This window comes from Bubalus kerabau, chromosome 6 (assembly GCF_029407905.1).
Source record: "Bubalus kerabau isolate K-KA32 ecotype Philippines breed swamp buffalo chromosome 6, PCC_UOA_SB_1v2, whole genome shotgun sequence".
Lineage (NCBI taxonomy): Eukaryota > Metazoa > Chordata > Mammalia > Artiodactyla > Bovidae > Bubalus > Bubalus kerabau.
The window spans coordinates 77,937,173-77,963,286 of NC_073629.1; the positions used below are offsets into that span (position 1 = coordinate 77,937,173).

A 26,114-nucleotide genomic window follows, 5' to 3' on the forward strand; every position below is an offset into this window, starting at 1 on the left:
GGGAGAGCAACCAGCAGTATTAATGAAAGAGAAGGTATGGGATGTGTAGGAATGGGTAAGAGGGTACCCAGTTGCCCAAGGAAGAATGAAGTGGGGATGGGGAGAGCTTTGCAGGAGGGCGGGAGAATCGGGGGTTGTCTGAGACATTTGCTGACCTGACAATTTGGCCAGGGCTATTCCGGGTCCAAGGCCACCACCTTCTCACCCTGCTCCCTTGGAACTTCCCCATTCTGGCTGTCAGAACAGGCAGCATTTGTAAAATTGTCCTCCATTCACCATCCGACTTGTTACACATTATTTTGATTGCTGTTGATCTAGTATATGTGGCTGTCTTCTTTCAAAGATTTTTGAGGTGACGTCTAAATACACATGTAATACGATCCAGACAGAGAAGGAAGGGAGGAAACTTGTGGGGAAGGAAAAGTAAGGTGAAGTCAGAGGTAAGGTTAGGCCCCCAGTTCTTAAGTGAAAAGCCTGTACATGCACTAGCAGGCCCCAGGGTCTTGCCTCTGAGCTTCTGATAAGTCAGTACTAGGAAAGCATACTCAGTTAAGGGTTCTTGGTGGCTTGAGGATAAAAGCATGCTAGTTACTCAGAATAAGCAAGGTTAATTGTGATTCTTTTGAAACTTGGAGGAATTTTCCCCCAGTGTTTATGAAGTGGATGCCACCGAAGGTAGCAAATGGCATCCCTATAGGAATGACTAATAAGGACCACCCTCGGTGTAGACCTGCAGGCTTGACACCCAGGTGCAGCCCAAGAAGTTTGCTTTCAGTCTGGGTGTGCATTTCTCTGCTGGCCTTGCTTCATCCAAGTATAAAAGGTAGTATTTTCCACTGGAAAACAAGTGCATACATTCATCGCCACTCCTTCCCCTGTGATGCACATCTGAGGCTGTCACACTTCTTGATGCTGAGCCTGGACAGTTGGCTGCGGACCAGACTTGGCACATGCGTTGCAATCTCCTTACCATCCCAGTTCTGAAAGAATAATAAACAACTTCCTGGGAAGTACTCAGTGAATGTTATTTCTCCCAACTCCAAATCATGCTATGCCCTGACTCAGTCTGCGGAGTGGCTTTTTGATACACAGAATTTGTATGGACCCTGTCCACTGTGACCTGTGCAGCCCACCGTCCTTGCTCCATGTGTCTCTCTCCTTCCATTTTGAGCCCCGTGGCTCTATGTCATCTTAGATACCAGGGTGTTCTGTACCTTTGGGGGGAACCAGGGCAGTTTGAGAAGCTTATTGGAATACGATTAGTGGACTCCAAGGATGTGTTGGATGGCAGCAAACTATAAACTGAGCTATATATTGTCCACTTCTAATTTTCCTCTTCCCAACTTTAACTTTAATAAATTTTTCCAAGAGCAATGGGTCTGATTGGTTGGCAGCACTGGTAAGATGAACCAGCAGGAACAGAGGATGATGTGAGAGTAATGTGTATAAGATGAAAAAAATTTGTCAGAGAGGAGGTCAAAATTTCATGAAGACTGCCCACAGAGGGGAATTTGCTTTTGGGCTTTGTTTTTCTTTAGATCAGTTTTCTTAGAGTTATTTTGGTTGCAAGGAACAGAAATCCAATGTAAACTGGTATCATCTACTTGATGACTAAAATGTCCATACTAGCATGGACTTCGGGCATGGGTGTATGCATGGATTCAGAAACAATTATCGGGCTGTTATCCTTCACTCTCTTCATCTCTTGGCTCTGCTTACCTCAGTGAGCTTCATTCTCAGGCAAGAGCCCCTCTGTACGTTGCAGAGGTAGACACTAGCATTGCATTTCCATCATCTTCACAGCTGTGGATCTCAGCAAATAGAGTGCCTCTTTTGCCTTTGTTCTATTACTATTACCAAAGAGGTTTGGCCCTGTTTGGATTCCTTGCTTCAATCCCAGGAGTAGGCAGTAGACAGTAAGCAGCATCTCTTTGGCCAGGGCTTGTTCATGTGTTCCCCAAGAAAGGATGAATCCCACCAGAATCACATGAAGTAGGGTCCTTAGGAAAAAACAAGGAATGAGGATTTTTTTTTTGTTTGTTTCCAGAAGAATGAAAGAGCATGCCAAGCAAATAAATTTTTTAGGTTCCAGTGTGTACTGATTTAGAAATTCTTAATGTGGGATCCATTAAACTTGAAAGCTTAAAAATTAGATTTGGCTTCAGTTACATTGACTACCTATTCCAAGTTTGGTATCATGATGGAGACTAACAACAATGAGCATACGGAGAGGAGGAGGGTGGATGACCCCACTGTGGGGTCAGGTAGGCAGCTTTTGGCCTGCGGACCTCATGTTGCGTCCCCCAGATCTAGATTATTAACCTAAAGACAATGGGCTTCAGTGGATCTGTAATCTATTGAATGAATCAGTGAATGGGCTTCTGTAATTATTTGCAAAGTGGTGTGTGGTATTTTTTTTTTAAACTGGAGAAAAGGATCATGCTTCCTTCATTTTTTGTATGGGACTCCCCAGCTCCCTACTGCTTAAGAGCCAGTACTTCAGACTTACTTGAATTGTTTTAGATTTGGCTAGCTTAATCCTATGTGTTCATTTCTTTTCTTGGCTAAACTAGTAGAGTTTAGCATCCATGATAAACACAGCTCCTTATGGAGCAGACACGGTGATGTCAGTGGCTGAGTATGTTGCATCAAATTGCACGTTGAGGTTTTTAGGAATGTATGTAAACTTATCACAGTCGTAGTTGCCACTTACCTAATACTTATTCTGGTGCTCACCCCATGCTAAGTGCTTTATGTGCATTTTCTGAACTATGCATTTATGCATGTGACTGTAATTCTGTGAGCCTCGGGTGTGTTATGGTACCACCTGCTGGAACCAGCTCCTTCTGGCTGTCTCTGGATTTTTCCCTCTTCTCCATGTCTTCTTGTGGGGGTCCACCTCTCTCCATGCCGTACCCACAGATGATAGAATCCCAGATTTGGAGGAGATTGCTGAAATCATGCAGTTCAGTGGTTTTCAAACTCAGCTTTCTATTTTTCTAGCTCAGGGACTCCTGAGAGTAAAGGATGGGAAGGTCCCTTGACCCTGTCATGTTTCAGTAACCACTGGCTGCTGAGAACCATTCATCTGGGAGCACAGAGTCCAGGGTTCCATGTGAGACCTGAGGTTGAGTCCAAGCTACTACTCTGCTCACCTACCTGTGTGACTCTGGGAAAGTTGCCTCACCTCTCTGAGCCACAGTTTCCTTTTCTGTCAAAGGGGGTGATAATGCCTTCCCCATGGCTCTGTTGGGGGCCTGGATGAGGTCACATCTATAAAATCCTCGTCCCAGTGCCTGGCACACAGGTAGCGATGCAGAGGTTCACAACACAGCTTGTGAAACGTAATTAAGACATGGCTTTATTCTTGTCTCTCACTGTGCCTTTAAAGTTTATTCACTAGGATATGTTTCTGTTTCCTGATGAGAACTTCATCAGGCCTGTGATGTGTCTGGTTACTCTTAGGTAACAAAGAGTCCTACGTTCAGTCCTTAATTCATGTCTGACTTTTTGCAGCCCCATGGACTGCAGCACACCAGGCTTCCCTGTCCATCACCAACTCCCAGAGCTTGCTCAGACTCACATCTATTGAGTCAGTGGTGCCATCCAACCATCTCATCCTCTGTTGCCCCATACTCCTCTTGCCCTCAGTCTTTCCCAACATCAGGGTCTTTTCCAGTGAGTCAGTTCTTTGCATCAGGTGGCCACAGTATTGGAGCTTCAGCTTCAGCATCAGTCCTTCCATTGAAAGTCCTATGGTTTCTTTAACTGACACACAGGCACTCACGTACACACACGTAAGTACCCATCCTTTTTGGAAATTGGAAATGCTCACTTTAGTCTATGTATGGTCACTTTTCACTCCAAGAGAAGACTTCCTCAATCTTGCCCATCACTCAGGCCTGCCCGGGTGAGGCAGAGAGAGGGGAAAGTTCTTACCTGACCACTGTTGTCAGGCCTGGTGCTGGGTTCTCTGAGCCTGGCTGGTGGGTGAATGGGCTCTCTCACTCTTCTGGCTGCTTCCGAGGCAGCCCTTGGGGCTCCCTGCAGGACTCCCCTGCCAGCGCCCTCCATCTGGATCTCCCAGGACTCAGGCAATGCCTCTCCTGCTGTCTGCTACCGTCCTCAGCACCTTCTGCTTCCCATTCAGACTCTCTCTTTGGGCTTCACTCACCCTCAGTGTGAAGCCTTGGTGGGTGGAATCTGTTTCAAGGAGAGCAAGGCTGACATTCCTGGTACCCTTTAACCTCCCATCAGGGGAGGGGGCGAGCAGTCACTTTCTTCTCCTCTGTCACCTTGTGTCTCTTCAGCCCCCTCCCACACTGTGGTTCCTCAGGTGGGTGTCACATACCAGTCCCCAAACCCAAGGAGACACGTATCAAGCCCTCCACGTGTTGCCTTTGAAGCTCTTGTCTCCAGATTTCAGATGAAAAGTGTACGCCTACCACCCCACCCACCTCAGGGAGGGTGGGAACAGAGCATTAGCAAGGAATCAGCCCCACAAAATCCTCCCATCACTTTCCACTGTCCTGAACCTGTTTATATCCTCCTTGTGGACCTTTGAGCCAGCTAGGTCAACTTCTTAGAAATTTCCATGTAATGGTCTGGCTCCTGGCTTTGGAATTTCCCATCTGTTGAATTGTGTTGCCTCAGTGGAAACTTCCACTTGAGCATCTTATTATATTAACTGTTGGCCCAGTTCAGGGAACTCTTCTGCAACAGCCCTAAAAGCTGTCCTTCAACCTGTGCTTGAAAGCTGTCCGGGCATGGGAACCTCCCACTTCCCTCCCTCACAAGCATCCCATTCTGACTTTCAGATGCTTGGAGTTGTTGGAAAGATGCTGCTCCCATGAAGCTGAGCCTGGGTCCCCATAACATTCTCTCTAATGGGATCGAAACTGTGTGCATGAGGCTCATCTGAGAAAATCTGCCTGGGCTCAGGGATTCGAGGGACAGCCAGGCTTGCACCCGCACTCCATTCTCTAAGACCACCGGGAAGCCACTGAGCTCGTCTCTGGGTCTTTTTTCCGTGCCGTCACACCAAGGTGCACTTAACCCCAGCAGAAAGCGAGTATTGGGAAACTCTGCTCAAGCATCATGCCTCATGCTCATGACCCTCGTATCCTTTCTGCTGATCTGAGAGCTGATCTGTTGGGCTTCATGGGGGCATCTTGATCGGGGCCCATCCACAGTTTATGAACTCTCCACATACAAGCCTTGCAGAATGTGCCCTACTTCCCTCCCAAACACCCCTCCCCACTTCTTTTTTTTGCAGTTTTTCTCTTATGTTTAAGCGTCCTTTGGACTCAGCTGGTGGTCTACCTTGTCCAGCCCCAGCATTGTGGACGGGCCTCTCTTCCAGGTGCCCTTCTTCATCATGAGCAACTTGGGCCACTGCGATGGTGGATCCCACAGCAGGCAGGTCGCTCTGTGTTTAGATTTCCACCCCGTGGTGAGGGCAGCATCTCAGATGAGCAAGTGACAGGTGCTAGCAAAACGCTTCGATCAGCTAAATTTAGGGAAGGAAGTCACTTTGGGGATGTCAGCCTTAGAAAATATTACATGCGTTTTGGGTTCTTCCACGATGGACTGGTTTTCCTGGCCAGTCTCAATCTTACATATCCAGATGTGAACGTCCTCGTGTTACTTTTCATGGCTGTCTACAAAGCTGGTGAGCTGTAGCTCCCCTCGCCTCCTCCTCCACTGCCCTTGGGTCCCCTCTCCTGCCCCAGATAACACTGGAGACAGAGACTCAGGGCACAGCTGATCTAGCCTAGCACTGCTCATCTAATCTTCTTCTCTTGGCCTGAAAGAATATATATATTGGGCCACCGAAAAAATCTAGATATGTAAAATAGCTAGCTAACAGGCTGTCACCTAAAGCAAGCTTTCTATTTATATATTTTACAGTAGGAAGTAACATAGTATAAGCAGATAGAGTAGATTTCAGACCATTCCTCAGCCACTTGACATGCTTTGAGCACAGTGGTTTAGCATTTTTGAGCCTGTTTCCTTATCTGTTAAGTGAGGATAATTACAGTTGCCTTACAAGAGAGCTGTATTAAAGAAACCAATGCATGAAATGAGTTCAGCACGATGGCTTGCCACATAGTATATATTCAATAAATGCAATATTACCATTGTTAGCATTTGACTATTGTGATGATTTCTAAAAAAAATTTAAAACCTTGAAAAACGTATCAGTTCTCCAGCAATACTTGGGCAAGTCACTTTTTCTTAAATTTGACGTTACTAAATGGAGGATAATCCTCCACAGTAATATAGAGAGGATTAAGTGAAGTAATCTATAGGAAATGCCCAGCACAGCCCTGACACATAGTAAGCACCCAAAAAATGGTGGCCATCATTTCCCCATCCCTGCATTATCTCCATTTTACAGATAAGAATTTGCAGAACCCTTTTTTCCTTGTGGTAAATGGCTTCACGAAGACACTTTTATATATAAGAAATTGTTCTCACTGTTTTGTTCAAAAAAGAACAGGAACATTTAGTCTCTGGCTTCCTTATAAATACCAAAGCGTAGCATATATGAAAGCAAGCTACGTAACTAAACCAAGCAGCTTTCCAATTTTCTAGGCTTCACCTCCTTTCCTTGTTAAGTCTTGGGTAAGTGATTTTGTCACTAGATTAGGAGAAGTTTACATATTATTTTTACAAGTCCTGTGGAAATATACAAACATAGCTATATTTAACTAAACGCTGTAAATTCAGATCATTTTGTGCTCTTTCAATAAAGACGTATAGTAGGCACCTGCATGGCACCCAAAGAGGACTTGGAAGGGGACATGGAGGGGATGACAAGGCCTGAGCTATATAACAAGACGACCCAAACTGGGGGTCAGGGTTCTGTCAGGAAAATGGAGAGCTGGCCTCAGTGGAGCAGGGATCCCTGATGGGGAGCTTTGCTCCTGATACAGGGCAATGCCTGCGCTCCATGGAGCAGCTAATCCCTGGGGCCCTCCTGGAGCAGTGGGCAGTCCTGAGCTGGCAGAGCTCCCGTCTCCTTGCTTTTTACTGACCAGTGCACTTGCTGCACCAAATAGCAGGTTTGCAAGGAATAATGATGACGTCACTATTTGTTGGGCTGATTTTGAAGTTTGTGTCACTCATGCTTGGATACCTTCGATGAAGGAATCATCCAGGTGAACAGGACACCTGCTCATAGGTTGGGTCTGAGTTACTCGCCCTTGCAGACAGTTCAGCGATCAGTGATCTTCCTGTCTGATCTTCACTGATCAGACAGTTCAATACCATGATCCTCCCTGATGTGGAAAGTTGAAATGTGGCTGGGAAGCTCAAGAGAAAGGGGGGGAATGGGTAGGGGACCAAGCAGTGGGGCCACTTGGGTGGGTGGGTCAACAAGTGTTTATGGAGCATCTCAGGCAGGATAAACGGAGAGCAGAACCGAACCTCTTGGCCCTCTTCCTTGCCCAGCTCCGTAACCCACTCCCTGAGGCAGGGGCTGAGCCATGTGGCCTTAGAGAAATCTCCCATTGCCATTCTGTGGACAAGGCTCCTGGAAACCCCCTGCCCGCATATCCTCAACTTGCAGGGCCCATGATGGAGCTTCTGGCATTATGAAGCTTAAGCCTAAGGATCTCTCACTGCAAGTACCCCTTCTGATGTCCTATAGCACATTAGCTGTTCCTAATTTTACATTCTTTTCTTAAAGAGGTTCCCAAATTGTATAAGACTCAGGATTCACTAAAAACTGGGTCTGTCCCCAGACCTGGGAGAACTAGCACACACTCTGGGTCTTTCCCTGCGCCCAGTTTCGCCTTCACCACGATGCTGAAATTCCAGTTTGCTTCTCCTTCAGGAACAGGCGTCCCAGGTGGCCCTAGTGGTAAAGAACCTGCATATCAATGCAGGGGACACCAGAGATGTAGGTTCGATCCCTGGGTCTGGAAGATCCCCTGAAGAAGGAAATGGCAACTCCCTCCAATATTCTTGCCTGGAGAATCCCATGGACAGAGGAGCCTCTGGGCTCCCGTCCACAGAGTCACAAAGAGTCAGACACAACTGAAGCAATTTAGCAAGCAAGCAGGAGCAGGCTTTTCCCCTGTGTGTCCTCTGCTGTGGCTAGACCCAGCCAGACCTGAGTTCCCACTGGGAGCTCCTAACCCCGTGACTGAGGGGGAGGAAGTCCCAGCCACTGATTGCCGTCTGGGCTTCTTCCTGGCTACCAGACACCCTCCCCTGGGTGGAAAGGTCCCACCATCCCTGCAGGAAGGCAGGCCCTCCTGTGGCTTTGTGATTGCTGGGAAGGCCCTGAAAGGAGCCAGGCAAGAGGGAGCCAGCCCTGCATGAAGCATCAGCTGACTGAATTAAGCCTAGTGGAAGATTCTCCTTTAAAAAGAAAAAGAGAGAATATCCTTGAAACTGTTTCAGCTTTGGCAAAACCATAACTCTGATCTCAAGTTTTGGGAGAATGGGCCGGCCAGCCTACAGGCCTGTGCTAACCATGTGTGCTAGGTCACTCTCAGCAGTGATCGTGCATGTCCCATTCCTCTTAGTCTGCACAAGGGCTAGAGTGCTTTGCTAATCAGTCAGGACTAAATGTACTGGGAAGAAGAGAGAGGAGGGGAAAGGCCCTTTTTGTATGTGAAAATCTTTCTACCACTATGCAAAAGGATATCCAAATTTGAAAATAATGTTCTCTTTCAGTCAAATAGTGGCCAACTTCGCCCCCTGGTGGATAAATAGATAACTGTATAAAAGGAGCCATCATGCACATTGCTATGGCTGATGATCTGGAAAGAAATGGTCAGCCTGTGATAAGTTAGGACACTGAAAGGGGCTGGGTCTCTAAGGTTTGGGGAATGGGTTTTTTGTCTTGAAACAGTTATTCTAAGCTTCGGTTAGATTTTTTTTTTTAATATCTCTAGAAAGTAAAATGGTTAAAATGCCACTAGGTTTGAGGGTTATACCTATTAAACTGCAGTGGCCATTTTTTGCCTAAACTCTGCCACCGGTGCTGGTTATGGCAAATCCTTACCAGTCTGTGGGCTTCTCTTACTCCTTGAGATTGTGACAGAGACCTAACACCAACCAGAAAATATGAATTTCAACCACTAACTGGATATCTATTAGTGATCTTGACTTGCAAACTCCAGCTCACTGCTGCCCACATTACTATCTTTTGCTTTAGTCCTGGTAGTTTAATTATTTGCTTCAGTTCATTTATACTTCTTACAGTTGCCAGAAAGTCACAGTTGGGCTAACTGGTGACAGTTATTTCACTGTTTCCTGCACCTTTTTATATATTCTTAGAGGTAAAACGCAGAACAGACTTAGAAGGATAATGGCTGAAATACAAAAACCTTCCCATATATGTCATTTTATGTTGAAATATGATTTTATCCTGTCACCTTTCTCAGGCCTCTGTAAATTACTCAGCTGCTTTTAATTACCAGAACTGACCTGATTATTAGGCTTCTATTGTAGCTTCGGTAATAAGAGCCTTCATAATTGAAATCTCATCTGCTGTCCTTTGTCCACTAAGTGGTAGCTTGTGTCCCTGGTGAGTGTTTATCCTCTCCATTGTCCTGGATCTGCATCCCCCAAGTGGAGGAGACAACCATAGTGCTTATATTAATAATGCTTTTAATAGTTGTCTTTTTTTTTTCCTTTCTCTGCTCTCAGAAACCCTTAGATGCACTTAAGATTTGAAGGCCTGGCATTGTAAGAAACTGTTTACTCATACATCAAATTAATTGCCTACTTGGGCTGTTTTTCCTCAAAAGGAAGATTTGGAAGGAAAAAAATGTGTGCATACCTTATAGGTTATTATAATTTTCTCAATATTTGATAGAGTTTTTTAATGATTATTGATCACATATATATATATATAGTGTCTAATTTTTTACCTCATGTAAGTTTTATGTAAGAAAAAAAATTATTTTGGTGGTATCATCTGTTTGTTTTTTCCCCAGGTAAATGGAAATCAATTGTCCTAAGCACCAGATAGGAATTGCTTAGTGGTTGAGGTGGGGATTATATTTTCCCAGGTGGCGCAGTGATAAAGAATCTCCCTGCCAATGCAAGAAATGCAAGAAATGTGGATTGAATCCCTGGGTCAGGAAGATCCCCTGGCATAGAGAATGGCAACCCACTCCAGTATTCTTGCCTAGAAAATTCCGTGGACAAGGGAGCCTAATGGGCTACAGTCCATGGGGGTTGCAGAGTCGGACATGATAGAGCATGCATTCACACACACAGACACACACACATTTGCCCCAGAATTAATTGCTGGAAGATTTCTCTAGCTTCTTGCTGTTTGACTCACTGTGACAAAGCCCAGAGGAGGGAATGGGCCTGGGAGCCGCACTTCTTCCTGACCCAGCCTCACCCATAGCACAAGCTGGATGCTTTTCTTTCCTTGCCCATGGTTTCAGCCACCACCCCAGTTATTTGAGGGGAGATCACACACACACACACACCCCTGCCTTTCTTTATTCCTGGCCAACTCACACACACACACACCCCTACCTACCTTTCTTTATTCCTGGCCAACACACACACACACCCCTGCCTTTCTTTATTCCTGGCCAGCTCACACACACATACACACACACCTACCTTTCTTTATTCCTGGCCATCACACCCACACCCACACCCCCCTCCCGCCCCCCCCCCCCCACACACACCTACCTACCTTTCTTTATTCCTGGCCAACTCTCACACACACACACACACACACACACCTACCTTTCTTTATTCCTGGCCATCACACACCCCCCCCCCCACACACACATACCTACCTACCTTTCTTTATTCCTGGCAAACTCACACACACACACACATACACACACCTACCTTTCTTTATTCCTGGCCATCACACACACACACACCCCTGCCTTTCTTTATTCCTGGCCAACTCACACCCACACCCACACCCCCCCACACACACACACACCCCTCCCTACCTACCTTTCTTTATTCCTGGCCAACACACACACACACACACACATGCGCGCGCACACACACACACACCCCTTTCTTTATTCCTGGCCATCACACACACCCCCACACCCCCCTCCCCCCACACACACACACCTACCTACCTTTCTTTATTCCTGGCCAACACACACACACACACACCTGCCTTTATTCCTGGCCATCACACACACAGACACACCCCCCACGCACACACACACACACCTACCTACCTTTCTTTATTCCTGGCCAACACACACACACACCCCTGCCTTTCTTTATTCCTGGCCAACTCACACACACACACACATGCACACACACCTACCTTTCTTTATTCCTGTCCATCACACACACACACACACACACCTACCTACCTTTCTTTATTCCTGGCCATTACATACACACACACCTACCTTTCTTTATTCCTGGCCATCACACACACACACACACACACACACACACACACACACATACACACCTACCTTTCTTTATTCCTGGCCATCACACACACACACCCCTACCTTTCTTTATTCCTGGCCATCTGTCCTGTTTCCACTGTTGAAACTGGCCATTAATCTAACATTAAGACAGCCTGATTCATTAATGATTCCTTGATATTCAGATAATTGCCAGGCTGAGCAACATCAGAGTGGTTTGTAAGCTCCCTCTAATTTCAGGGCATTTTCAAGCTGTCATTATTACTCACAAATGGCAGCCCTCTCAAGTTCAGACTCTGCTGACCAGGAAGGAGAAGGTCAGACTTTAGAAATGTGTATTTGAACTTGGTCCACCTGGGGTTCGTGTTTTTAGTAAAAAGCAGGTTTTGCAGATGCTGGAGGATCAGAGTGATAGTGCCGTGGGTGTAAGTGCAGAGGCGCCCCTTCTCCTTTGTGTCCCGACTGCAGGCTCACCAGTCTGTGTCTGTCTCCAGGCTCCTGCCTGCTCCACCACGAGTGCCGCTTCCCATCACTTGATACTGGGGTACTGCACAGCCCTGTATAATGTGTTACCATATTTATTTTTTCCCTGCAAGAGCTAGATGTCAGCACGTAGAAGAATATTGGCACAGAGCAGGCACTCTGAAGATTTCTTGAGTGAGTGAAGGAACACATAAACAGGGAACAGATGAACAGACAGACACATTCATTCTGGATCCGTCCTGAGAGGAACAGCACTCTTTATAACCATAATTTAAGTCTATTGAGACAGCAGTGCAGTGTTAGTTTCTGTCTCCCTAAACTAAAATATAGCTTATAATATGCCAGTTTGCAAGGCCAGTTATCAGCTGGGGGACTACAAATTGACAGCAGTGTCTTGGAAAAAGTTGTTAGTATATCCTTAAATATACAAATGAATGGAGAAAGGTCAATAGATAGTTGATGGGAAAAAAAAGAGAAAGTGCTACATTTTGGAACTGTAGCAAAATTATACAACTGCCCAAGATTCTGCAATCAGGAAATGCCTACGTAAAATGAAATCTTTCTGAAATCATTAAAAATTATGTGTATTCACTTGTGTGGGCTAAAAGTGCAAAGCCTAAATCTATCTGATTGGGAAGAAAAGAGCTGAACAAACCCAAACTGAGGAGCATTCTACAAAATAACTGACCCTTTACTCTTAAAAATATCAATACTGTGAAATACAAAGAAAAACTTAGGAATTGTTCCAGATTAAAGGAAACTAAAGGCCTTGCAGGTGGCCTAGAGGTAAAGAACTGTCCTGCCAGAGCAGGAGACATAAGAGACAGGAGTTCGATCCCTGGGTCATGTAGATCTGCTAGAGAAGGGAATGACAACCCACTCCAGTATTCTTGCCTGGAGAATTTCATGGACAGAGGAGCCTGGCGCGCTACCGTCCATGGGGTCGCGAAGGATCGGACACAACTGAAGCGATTTAGCCTGCACACAGAGATCTAACAGTTGAGTGACTGTGTAGAATTTTGGGTTTTCTTTTGCTGTGAAGGACTTTATTGGGACAATTGCTGAAATCTGAATGAGGCTGTAGATTGGATAACAGCAGTGTATTAACTGTTTAAATAAGAGGTTATTTAAAAGAACTCCTTATTTGTAGAAAATACACAGGGAAGTATTTCGGGATAAAAAACATTCTCTCTCCACTTCCCTGCCTCAGAGGGAGTGTGCAGGGATTAAAGTAAATTATAAATGTTGACATTTGAGGAATCCAAATCTGGGTGAAGGGGATCAGAGAATTCTTCGTACTAGTCCTGCAACTTTTCTTTAGGTCTGAAATTATGTCAAAATAAAAGTTTTAAAGCCGGATGCTTAGGAAGAATTTATAATCACTTAGGGAAATGTCATTGCTGAAAAGGAACAAAACAAAATTACATAATAGAGTGTGATTTCAGCTACATTAAAAACTCAGAGAGAAAAGAGTAAAAGGAAATATAGCAACGTGTTAACTTTTGTTATCTTATATCCATGTTAATGTATTTCACACATTTTTCTATAAATAGCATGCATTTCTTGAAAAATAAGGAGGAAACAAAATTTATCAAGAAAGATGATGGCTAACTCTTAAAGAAAACCTAAGTGAATCTTATTCTTTGTGTCTTTACCACCACGCACCTCATTCTTAGAAGGACACCGTATATGTATGGATGTACATACATACATACAGAAACTGTTTTAAACTTTTCTTTTTCATTACTGATATTTCGGCTTCTCCGGTGTCTCAGTGGTAAAGAATCTGCCTGCCAATGCAGGAGACACAGGAGATATGGGTTTGATCCCTGGGTCAGGAAGATCCCCTAAAGAAGGAAATGGTAACCCACGGCAGTATTCTTGCCTAGAAAACCCCATGGACAGAGGAGCCTGGTGGGCTACAGTCTGTGTGGTCACAAAGAGTTGGATACAACTTAGCTATTGAACACAAGCATGGGCAATGATATTTCAAAGGAAATCCTGTATTGGGCAGTAGCTGAAATACGATACCCCTTAAGCTTTGTCTAGCCCTGAAATTCCTTCCTCCTCTTTCCAGTTCTATGGAAGTCAGCACCTCTGCAATCCAGACAGGGTGCTAGATACCAGGTGTATAGGATTGAAAAGCTACCCAGACCACACAGACAGGCCAATCAGTGATTGCGATCCCATGCTAGGTACTATAGGAGCATAGCAGCTCTTACAGTGGGCGGACCTGGCTTGGGGCAGGGATGGTGGTTGTGCAAGGCAGGGATGAATCTTAGACCTAGAAATTTAAATGAAATCTTGCCATTTGGAAAAGGATAGCAGAGCATTGTGGGCTGAGCATTCTTGTGTGTCTAGCATATGTCCGCACTCAGGCCCACTGGCATGTCACTCTGGAGACCTTGGCTGGACAGGTGAGAGTTTTACAGAACCCAGGAAGCTCCAGGTACCACAGGGTCTGCTTTCCCAGGTCTTGGAGAAAGTGGCCCTGCTGCAGGAAGCAGGAGGAGCTTTGTGTGGCTCTGGAGCCAGGCTCCCTGTGAACCTGAGGCCTCCATTTGCAGAATCACTGTTGGAGTTTGCCTGATGGCCCCCACCACAGAAAGCAGATGCTGCATAGATACCCAGGGAGAATAGAATAAAGGAGATGGCAGAACCATGTTGGAGAGTTTGCTGATCTCTGATATACTCAGTGGAATTCCTGGAACCTACTTTATTCATTTGGTATAAGACCCTTCTGCAAGGGGTCAGGTCTGCTCATGTGGCCTCACAGTGTCTGGAGTCCCAGAGTTACCCCCAGAGCAGTGTTGTTGAGAAATGTTTTTCTTGAGGAATGTGTTCCCTGGACAGTAACTATTCTTTGAGCCATTCATTTGCTTGGGCACATTGTCCTTTCCAGTCCTTAGAGCTTGGGGCCACCAGTACATAAGTATTTGTTAAATCACCACATAACTAGATCAATCAGAGGCAAAATAGTGGTTAAGAAGCCAACACTTGGGTTGGGCTGGAAGCTTTCCATTTGACTTGGAAACTTTTAAGCGTTTTAGAGCATGATATTTTTACTTGTATTACTTTCATATTTCCATAGTTTGTTAAGGACTGCATGAGCTGATAATAATTCAGGATATAATATATATAGTAAGTGTTTGATTTCTGCTGCTGCTACTGCTAAGTCGCTTCAGTCGTGTCCAACTCTGTGCGACCCCATAGGCAGCAGCCCACCAGGCTCCCCTGTCCCTGGGATTCTCCAGGCAAGAACACTGGAGTGGGTTGCCATTTCCTTCTCCAATGCATGAAAGTGAAAAGTGAAAGTGAAGTCGCTCAGTCGTGTCCGACTCTTAGCGACCCCATGGACTGCAGCCCATCAGCCTCCTCCATCCATGGGATTTTCCAGGCAAGAGTACTGGAGTGGGGTGCCATTGCCTTCTCCTCGTTTGATTCCTACCAGTTATTATTAATAAGCATTGGTTAGCACAGTACATGAAGAGAAAACACTGGATTCTTAGTCAAGTGACCTGCTTTCTAATCTAAACTTTACCCCAAAAGTCCTAGAAGAGAAACAGAGCTGGAAATAGGCCTTAGAAGTCTTTTAGCATCTAGTCCAACAAGCTCATTTTCAGAAGCTTAGAAAGGTATAATGAACCTTGCAAAGGCTTACTAATCACAGCTTTCGTGTCTGTTCATTCATTTTTAAAGCAAGAGTAGTAATCGCAGAGTAAGCCCTTAATTTCTATTAACTAGTGTTGTGACATTGATTCTCAGTTTTATTATCTTCCTGTCCCATTGGACTTTGCTTCTTGTCCTGTCCCCACTATCTGGCACAGTGATGAGCACACAGTAGGTGCCCAGCCTACATTTGTTGAATGATTGAAGGAAGCATCTTGCTGAAGGTAGGATTTAGGCAGAGTCTGAATCAGAACCATGTTCTAGGGTGCAGATTCTAGGGTTCAGGCCCCTTTCCCTTTAACTTGAGGCAACCCGCTTCATTTTTCTGGGCTTCATTTCCCTGCGCACCTTGGATTTGATCATCAGGTCCCTCCTGTAGTGAGAATGGAGGAGTCATCTGCCGGCCTTTCACAAAGACCTGTGGTTGTGTGCTTGAATGGCCACTAGGTGGCGCGGTTGGCCAAATAGCAGACAAAGCGGGGGTGGGGGCGGAATCGGATTGATTGCCCTACCAAGAGAACAGTAGGAGTGATCTGATACCTTTATACTCTTGGATGAGGTGGGAGGCTTGCCTTGAGAAGGAGGCAGGGATCCCAGGTTTTGTGTGCATGGACTTAGGAGCCAAGTGTGGGTTAGCTCTGCTCCTACCAACTAGACATCCTGAAACTTCCCTGGGGCCCTTGTTTCAGTGATGTCATGCATATAACATGCTCAGCACTTCTCCAGGGTGGGGAGGTGCTCTGCAAGGTTAGTAGCGATGAGTCTAGCTTTTGATACCATGACACACCACTTTTCTGTTCCCTGCCAAGCCAAGTAGATGGGCTTGAGAAGCCTTTGCAGGAGAAGTCTGTGCCTTGCTCCCTGTTTCACAAAGCCAGAATTTAAAATATTCCCTTAAATGGAAAAGTGGATGGCATGTCAGTATCAAGTTAAAGGGAAGCCTAATATATTTGGAGGGACATCAGGACTCCTGGGAGAGTCGCTCTGGAGCTTACTCAGCACAAAGCACAGTGTTTTGTGCATAAGTGGAACTCAGAGGGGAAGGGGATGATGGGGGAGAGTGACAAAATGCCCTTTGCTCAAGTTGTTCAAAGAAAGAACTTGTTTCCTGGACTTTTATTCAGACCTGAGTGACTTATTTTTAAAATAGTTTGGGGAGAATCTCCTAGGAATAACAGTGACTAGCATTTGTTACGTAATTTACTACGTGCAAAGTATTGCGCTAAACACCATACATTCACTGTTCTGTTTAATCCTTCCAGCAACCCTGTGAGGTTGGTTGGGTTATCATGCCCATTTTACAGATGAGGAAATTGAGGTGCAAAGAGTATAATAATAGGAAACAGATATTGCCTACTTACTAGAGATCAAAAGTTACTCTGAGTGCTTGAAGTACTTACAATCCTCCTCTAAGTCAGCTGCCATTATTACCTTCATTTTACAGAGAAGGCAACAGGTACAGAGGGGTTATGTAACCTTGCCAAGGTCACACAGGGAGTGAATGGAAGTCAGAATACAAACCCCAACCCACGCGACTCCAAAGTTGTTGGATTGTTTACCATCGCACTATGCTGCCTCCCACAGCACATTGTATGCAGTAAGAGCTTGATAAGTGTTTGTTGAGTTGAACTACTCCACTCAGACTATAATTAGCCAATACAGAGAAGACTCCTTAAGGAAGAACTATACCGGTCTTCACACTCCCACCCAAAAACCACATCGGCCTCCATTATGGGATATATATGCAGCTCCATGCGCTGAATTTTGCTGCTGACTTTTTGTCAGTAATAGGATATTCTTCCATTGGAACAGTCAGGAAAAGTCTATCATCGTGACAGATGTTTCCAGGAAACACTTCCACAGGGAGCATCTCAGAGAACCTTATCTGCTTCACACTTCTCTGGCGAGTGTTTCTTGGGCTTGTTTGTTCTGCCAGAGTGGTGTCCAGCCACATCTCATTAGCTTCAAAAGGCCAGAGGGTTGCAGGGTGTCAAGCCAGCCCTGCACACCAAGCCGTCAGTGCGTGCGTAGGGCACCCAAGCAGGCCTGCCTCCCTGTCCTGACACCCGGCTGGCGCTGGCGGATGTGAGCAGCAGAGGGGACCTGCTGCCTCTGTTAGCGAGCTGGCCGCTGAGACCAGGCAGGGTTTTTTATTGTCATGGTGCCAGTGAGGTCTGAGAAAGGAAAGGACCCGGGTCTCTTAAATCATTCTCTGGGTATAATAATTCAGTCCCAGGGGTTTGGCTGTGTTTTTTTTTTTGTTTTTTTTTTAATGTGTGTGTCACTGAAATAGGAAACTCAAAAGAAGTTAGACTAAAACCTCCTCCTCAGACCTGTGACTCTGAGCGCGGAGACTTGTTTATGGAAGCCTCCGTCTGCTGCCGCTTTTCTGTAAGTGAACTGTGCTGTCTTGTATCTTCTCAGAACTTCTCGGCATCTCTGAGGGTGGGGGTCGGGGGTGAACTGTAGGCCCCAGGTTCAATCTTTTCAAGGAAAGCAATGCTTCTTTCTCTGAATATTTCTCCCTCAAAACAGATTTTTTTTTCCCCATTGTAACAAAAATTATGCATGTCACAGGAGACAGAGGGAGAGTTTGGAACTGTTGAGGGGGAGGTGATAGTCCACAGAGCAAGGTCCCCAAGCAGGCAGAGGTGTAAGTTTGAGAGCACAGGTAGAAAGGCTCCCATTTGTCATTGCTCCCTTGTCTCCACGACTGGTCACCTTCCGGCTATGCTGGTCCTTCACTCACCTTTCCAAGGTACAATTGGAAGTGGGTGGATGTCTGCTGTGTCATTAACAGAGCTACCAGACACATGTGAGGCAGGGGAGGTGGAAGTGAGAGGCCAAAGGCGATGCTGGGCTCCTGTGGGTGTTTCCCTCTCCTGTCTGGAGCAGCGCTTCCTGCCTGTTCTCACCTAGGAACATCACATCAGGGTAGGGAGAGAGATGCCCGCAGCTCCAGGCTCTGAGGGTCAAAGAGGCTTGAGCTGGGTCACCTTATTGGGACCAGAACCATCCTTGTGTGCATGTAACTGTAGGATCAGTGTGAATGAGGAGGCATGACATCACACACACATGCGTGTGTGCACACATTTACATCAGTACATACACATATACACACCAGGTCTAACAGGGCTATACTTCTCCTTTTAAAGTATCAGGTTTTCATATCTCATTCTTATACAGTGTTTTAAAACCAAATAGAAATTTTAAGCCACATGGCTATACCATGTTGCCTCCAGCTCAAACCCATTCCCCATCCTGAACTCAAAAGATGCGGGGCTTGGTGTTCAGAGCCGTTGCCCTTTGAGCAAAGACCACAGCACCCCGAGATCTTAGGGAACCTGATGTCATTTGTCATCAGCCTGTGTCTAGTCTGAGACGCCCCTGTTATTCCACAGTGAATTATTTCAGTAGCCTCCCAACTGGTCTTCTTGAGTCCAGCCTCGCCTTTCGTACCAATTAATGTAGCCAGATTGGGCTTATTATAAACTACAGACCCACTCATGCTACTCCTTCTTCCTTCTCTCTTCGTGCCCCTTTGATTAACTAGCTCCTCTGCTGCGTTCAGGTGCATTAATGTTCCTCTGGGGGACCTTCCTGACTCAGCACATCTGGTCTGGGCACCCCTATCATGCCCTCTCCATTACCTCTACTGACCCTGACCACATGGTTTGGAAGTTGTCTGTTTTTCTCCCCCTACCCTGCAGATGCAAAGCACCTTAGGATGGCGGATCTGTTTGATGAGTGTTTGTGGCCCCAGAGTGGGCGCAAACAGCAAGAGCATTCAGTACACACGGCACCTTCGCGTCTGCTGCTTGAAATTTAGTTTTTGCTTCATTCTCCAGTGTCTGGCTCTGCTGCTTGCTCTATTTAAATGCCTTAACATCTTGGTGGTATCAGGACTCTCATATAAACAAACAACTTACCACTAGTGATGTCCCAGTACTAGGCTATATTTAGTACAATTTGTTCATAATTACTGTTCATCATTATGACCCTAGGACACTATAAAACTCTTAAGTGCCCTTGACTCATCAGAAGCAAATTAAATTATTCACTTAGCAAACATTTTTGAGCATCTACTTGGTACTAAGCATGTTCTCGGCACTACAAGGTATATAAGGATGGGTGGGGTGGGTTGTGCCTCTTGGAGCTGACTTACATTTTTTGTTTGTGTTTCTTCCTATGTTGAGCACTTTAAAGCCCTAGCACCTCACAGTATGAGCCCGAAAGATGGTGGTTTCTCTTCACTCAAGCACAGGAGTGGGATAAGCCACTTTGGGGGATCAGATCAGATCAGTTGCTCAGTCGTGTCCAACTCTTTGCGACCCCATGAATCGCAGCACACCAGGCCTCCCTGTACATCACCAACTCCTGGAGTTCACTGAGACTCACGTCCATCGAGTCAGTGATGCCATCCAGCCATCTCATCCTCTGGCGTCCCCTTCTCCTCCTGCCTGCAATCCCTCCCAGCATCAGAGTTTTTTCCAATGAGTCAACTCTTCGCATGAGGTGGCCAAAGTACTGGAGTTTCAGCTTTAGCATCATTCCTTCCAAAGAAATCTCAGGGCTGATCTCCTTCAGAATGGACTGGTTGGATCTCCTTGCAGTCCAAGGGACTCTCAAGAGTCTTCTCCAGCACCACAGTTCAAAAGCATCGATTCTTCAGCACTCAGCCTTCTTCACAGTCCAACTCTCACATCCATACAACCATAGCCTTGACTAGACGAACCTTTGTTGGCAAAGTAATGTCTCTGCTTTTGAATATGCTATCTAGGTTGGCCATAATTTTCCTTCCAAGGAATAAGCGTCTTTTAATACAAGGATACATAAAATACAAACCCTGTCCTTAAAAAGCCAAAGGTCTAACAGAAGAAACAAGATTTATACCTAAGTGCCTCTAAGACCAAATAGAAAGTGAAAAATGCCCTAAGAAGCTATATCAGTTTGGGCTACAAGTAATAGGAAACCCAACTCAAACTGGCCTAAACCGAAAAGGGGACTTAGTCTCTCACCTAAGAAAAGAAGTGCAGAGGGAGGCTGTGCCCAGTTGACCAATTTAGTGCTCGTTGACAACATCAAGTTCTAGCTATCATGTCAACCTCAGAGCATCAGCTAACTCTCCACATAGGTACAGAAAGGCTGCAGGCATCTCATCCTCTCATACCAGTACCAAAGTAGATAACGATTTCTTATGCAGCCCTCTTTAAGAACAAAGAGATCTTTCAAAAGCCCCCAACCAACTCCCGGGTATGTCGTGTAGACCAGCACTGAGACAGATGCTCATTCATAAATTCAGCCCTGACAAATAGGATGGAGTCATTTATGTGCCCTCGAACCGTCGAGATTTTCCCTAATCACATGAGGAGATGATGCCCCTGTTCTGCCAGTACCGAGGAAGCAGGGGGATGGCTACTGAGTGACAGGCTAGAGTGCTTACCATAGAGGGAATTGTTAAATAGCTCATGTTGTTCTGAGGGAAACAAGGTGATTCCTCAGTGGAGAAGCGCCGCCCCCCACCCCCACCCCCACCCCCACCCAGGCTTCTAAGGGAAGAAATGCAGCTGGTGTGAGAGCAGGCTTCCAGGAACAAGGTTTCCAGGAAGAAGCGACATCTAAGTTGGGGCAGAAGTCTCTAGAGCGGAGGCATAGGATCAGATTTTTCTTTCAGGAACCACTGGCTGTGAAGAGGTTGCAGTGGGTTCTGGAAGGCAGACCAGCCAGGGAGCTGTCACAGTGTTGCTATAATAGTCGTGGTCCTGAGTAGCATGGTGGCGAGGGGGATAAAAACATACCCACTTGAGAAATACCGGGGAGGTCGAGTGAGCAGGACCAGGAAGAAGAAGCCAAGGCGCAGTGGGTGGGGGGAGCCCAGGGTGACTCCTGAATGTCTGGTTGGGCAGCTGCCAATGGTGACATGGCTCCCCGAGCAGGAGACCACAGCTGTGGGCGTCAGGGGGCGATGAGTGCAGGTGGCATCAGAGCTTAGTGTGGACTGGGAGTGGGGTTGGAAAGAGCTTAAAGTCAATGCTCCCGGGGTCCTGCTAGGAGGCTACACTTGATCCTCCTAAGAATCTGTGCAGGGAGCTGGTGGGGAGAAAATGAGGTGGGAATGTGCAGTGAGTCACATGGTAGGAAGGGCACGGGGCAGGGCACATCCGTTCTCATAGGTGACCGGGAAGCGGGCTGCATGGCAGGGACTGGAGGAGAGCCGGGCCAGGCTCAAGAGGGATGGGGTGTGCTGGTGACGCCTGGGCCCTGTCCATACGAGAGACGTGGTGCCCTGCTTTTAACCTGGCAGAGGGCTTAGATGCACTGTCGCTTCGGTGTGCTGCCTGGCCTGCTGGGGCAGGTGTTCTCGCGTGAAGCACAGACACCACCGGGCAAGGAGACACCCAAGGAGAGGGGGTCCATGCAGCCCCGGAAGCAGCTCCCTGCTCTCCCCGCTCAGGCCAGTGCTCTTTTTACCAGTTACAAATCTCTGTAGAGAATCTTGATTCACCCTGCCCGAGCACTTTAGTAAGTGCTGGTATTACAGAGCTAGGGAGAATATGATCCCGTTTGGGAGGCAGAGAAAGGCAAAAAAAGAAAAGAAAAAAAAAATGCAGTGTAGAGTGAAGATAGAAACAGAGAATTAGGGACTGTGGGACTTTGGACTGCTCAGAGGAGGGTGGGGCCAAGACTGGACCCAGCAAGCCTCTGGGGGCAGCCCAGGTCCCTACCTCAGTTGTGGCTCCCTCTGCCCACCAGCACACCATGCATTATGATGTAAATAACCACCAGAGGTAGCGGTGGTCAGGGATCATCTCTTTAGTATAGAACATGAGCTAAAGCTTGGAGATATTTGAAAACGGGAGCTTTAAAAACCAAGCAAAAACATTCTTACAGTATGTTTATCAGACACCCACCATGTACTCAGCTGTGGTCCAGGGGCTGGGCATCAAAGGGGATTAAGATGAGGTCTTGCCTTCGTGGAGTTGAGTAGGGAAGACAAGACAGCCCCGTGAGCTTGCTTCTGTAGTCTAAGGTCAGTGCTGGGGTGGCGCTGCAGGAGGCTGAAGGGAGGCCACGAGCTCAGCCAGGGAGTCACTAGGGAAAGTTGCTGGAAGCTGTGATCCCAATCAGGTTCGTTCAACCCTTGCCTGCTTTGAGTTTTTCATAAGGATACACGGATATAAATTGGCACTTAGACATTAAGTGTCTGGCACACAGTGAACATGCAGTGGCTGATAGCTAAGCTCAGATTAGCTCAGGGATGAGCTGAGAATAGAGGATGTTGCTAAAATAATACCTTAGTAAACTGTCAGGTGCATTAAAGGTAAAAAAGTTAAAGTACTAAATCATTTAGAACCAGACCAGCAAATTGTTTTCAACTTGTGTGTCACCTACAGGTGATTGGAGCCAGGTGTTGAAAGGGGATGTTAATTCATGTCTGGGCCCAGTAAGAAAAGAGCGTGTGATCCATTAGTGATGTCTGCCATGGGTGCAGTGGGGGAGGGGTAGCAGGCAGGCCAACATTTGCCATCCTCAGATTAGAATGATAGATCAAATAATTGGGATCTGGCAACATAAAACCTATTAATCCCACCCCTATGCACTTGGCATTTTTCAGAGATGAAAGTGCTCTGTTCGTATGTGAATTTTTTTAAAGTACACCATCATACTTTGAAAGTTGTCTATTGGAATTCCAGTTTTTTCAGCCCAGTCTCCTATACTCCTTAGACAGCTGCCCTCTTGTCACTGATCAGAGCTGGAAGCAGAGCGACATCCTGAAACTCCAAGGAAAGATAAAGGTAGGATAATTAATTGCTATAATAATTAAGTTGTATTTCTCCCGGTGGCAGGAGAGCAGAGGAACATATGTTAGATTCTCCTTAAGTGCTGATGTAGGGAAAGGGCTGCTAACGAGAACATCCAGTTATGCAGAGCTTCCCATTAAAGGGTCAGCACATTCAATCAAGGATGAGCCAGGCCCAGAGGAGAGGAGAAGAGACCACAGTTCCTTCCTTGTGTCTTGGTAATAACTCTTGCTGAAAGACAGATGTGATACAAATGCACTGGTACTTGTCACGCTTCACGGTCATTAACCTGACATCTCTATTGGGCCGCGTTAAATGCTGGTTTGGGTTAGAAGGCAACCGTGAATGCTAAAAGGCGGGGAGAGGCACGTTTAGGACGTGAGTTTACTAGCATGTGCGGTTTGCTCCCAACCTGTTTGCCTGTTGTTTGGGCTTGGCTCTTCTGGAGTGTCCATAGAAGAACCCTTTCCACCGGTCTCACTTTTCATGCAGCAGTATCAATTAGATGTATCTTTGGGGGATGCTATTGAATGAGAACAAGGGCCAGGGTATGGCTGTTTTGGTTTTAAGTGTCCAGGGAATATTGTAGGGAGCAGTACGACCTCAGGCATTGGGTGAGTGTATTTTGGGGGAAGTGCCTGTACTTTTGAACTCATGATCCTAAACACAGCAACCCTGACCTACTGGAAGGCGCCATCCTGGACGGTGCTGCCCGAGAGCACATTTATATTTATACAAAAACATAAATGGCCATTCTTGGAGACTGTGATTCTTACTACAAATATTTTTTTGAAAGTGGATAGAATGTGAGCGCATGTATAGGAGTGTGTGTGTGTGTGTGTGTGTGTGTGATTAGGTAAGTTCAGGGGGCCCAAGTAATAAAGTAGTTTAAAACTATTGAAAAAGTATTTTCATATAAAAGCAAAAACAAAAGTGTGTGCATCTTTTTTTTGAAGTGAAAGTGAAAGTCAGTCAGTCATGTCCAACTCTTTGCCACCCCATGGACTATACAGTCCGTGAAATTCTCCAGGCCAGAATACTGGAGTGGGCAGCCATTCCCTACTCCAGGGGATCTTCCCAACCCAGGGATCGAACCCAGGTCTCCTGCATTGCAGGTGGATTCTTTACCAGGTGAGCCAACAGGGAAGCCCAAGAATATTGGAGTGGGTAGCCTATCCCTTCTCCAGGGGAGCTTCCCGACCCAGAAATCAGACCAGGGTCTCCTGCATTGCAGGCAGATTCTTTACCAACTGAGCTATCAGGGAAGCCTTTTTTTTTTTTAATGATGAGCAAAAAATACTTCTTTCCCTCTTAATGTTATTTTTAAAGTGTCAAACATGTTACCTGATACTACATAAAGTGTCATAAAATATGAAATATATGCAATCAGGGCAGGGAGGGAGGGTGGGAATTTACACAAGGCCCTGATGCTGTAACTGAAATGAATCATTAAACTGAAAGAACTGAAGTTTCAAGCACATGTACTTGCCAGTCTGATGTGAGTCTGAGACAAATTATATGGCTCAATAAGAATGTATATAAATATGTGTAGGATATTCTAAGAAAGGAGTGGGCCTAGAAACCTAACCCCAAGTTATAACACTGTTTCTATGGGAAAATATGCTCCCTAAGTGCCTTCTTTGAAAGCCAACTTTTGAAACCCTGCCGATTTATAAGTTGGGGGTTAATGATACAAAGCGATCACCTACTGATGCGTAGAATTCTCAGCCCGAGTCCGTCATCAAGCATTTATTGAGTAACTGCTGGGTGGATTACACTCTGATAAGCATGGCAGGGTGAAACAAAGGAAATAAAGGAGCGTTTCTGCCCTCAAGAAGCTTGTACCTAGCCGGAGAGGGAAAGCATGCCTGCAGAGCAACCTGAGAGCATTCCCAGTGCCTGCGCTACAAAGCAGGGGTCCTGCAGGCCGCAGCGTGAAGGAGGGATGTGAGACCTTGTGGCGAATCAGGAAAATGTGGGGCCCCACCAGCCAAGCCTGTCCCTATTTGTTATCCCCATAGGCACACCGAAGACTTTCCCATTCTGCCCCTGAGAGCCTCACAGAAGCTGAGGCCATGGCTGCAGGGAATGTCACATGATCCTAGGATGCGGAGCCATTCAGAGCCACAGATGGCATGCGGTGTTACCTTATTAGGAAAGGTTCGGGTTTCTTCCTTTTTTCCTTTCTTTCTGTCTTCCTTTCTTCCTTTCATCTCTCTCTCCCCCTCTCTCTGGAAGGTAGGTAGACTCTTGGCAGTCTGGGCAGGGATGTACCTCCTGTACCCAGAGTTCCAGCTCTTCAGCACGCCCTAGTGAATCAGAGTCTTTCTGAGATTTGGAGCCTGACTTGGTGTGTTTGGGGTGTCATTTTCTCAGAGACTCTACAAACGAGACAAGCGGTGACTCAATAGCAGCAGACAGGCCCCTTGCCTTACTTGTGAGACAGAGCTTTGGCTTTTCGTTTAGCTCCAGCCTGGAGGTCACCGAAAGGGAGAAGGGACATCAGGAGAGGGGCAAATTGACTGTAAAATTCCTGAGTCTGGGACTGTGTTCCATCCCCCTGGGAATGCTGACAGCCTGCAGAGAAGGGGGCTGTGGCCCAGGCTGGTCTGCCAGGTGAGGCATCCAGATAAACCGCTGTGTCCTGATGGGAAATGCCTAAAAATAGACCATTTGCTCCCTTCCCTACATTGCCTCCGAGGAGTGCTTCCCAGAGGCTGGATCAGCAAATAATTGTGCCCAAGCCTTCCTTATGGTTCTGTTC

General features: G+C 46.3%; 1 protein-coding gene across 6 annotated transcripts in view; it reads left to right on the forward strand.

Moving 5' to 3' along the window:
- GNG12 (G protein subunit gamma 12) overlaps positions 1-26,114 on the forward strand; it is a 140,240-nt gene that overhangs the window by 58,891 nt on the left and 55,235 nt on the right. Inside the window, exon 3 of one of the 6 annotated variants that reach the window (XM_055585511.1) lies at positions 23,274-23,344. The exons of 4 other annotated variants lie outside the window; for them this stretch is intronic. The gene's annotated coding sequence lies outside the window, so the exon portion shown is untranslated. The remainder of the gene's footprint in view (positions 1-23,273; positions 23,345-26,114) is intronic. One more of the 6 variants, XM_055585514.1, reaches the window with a different exon arrangement.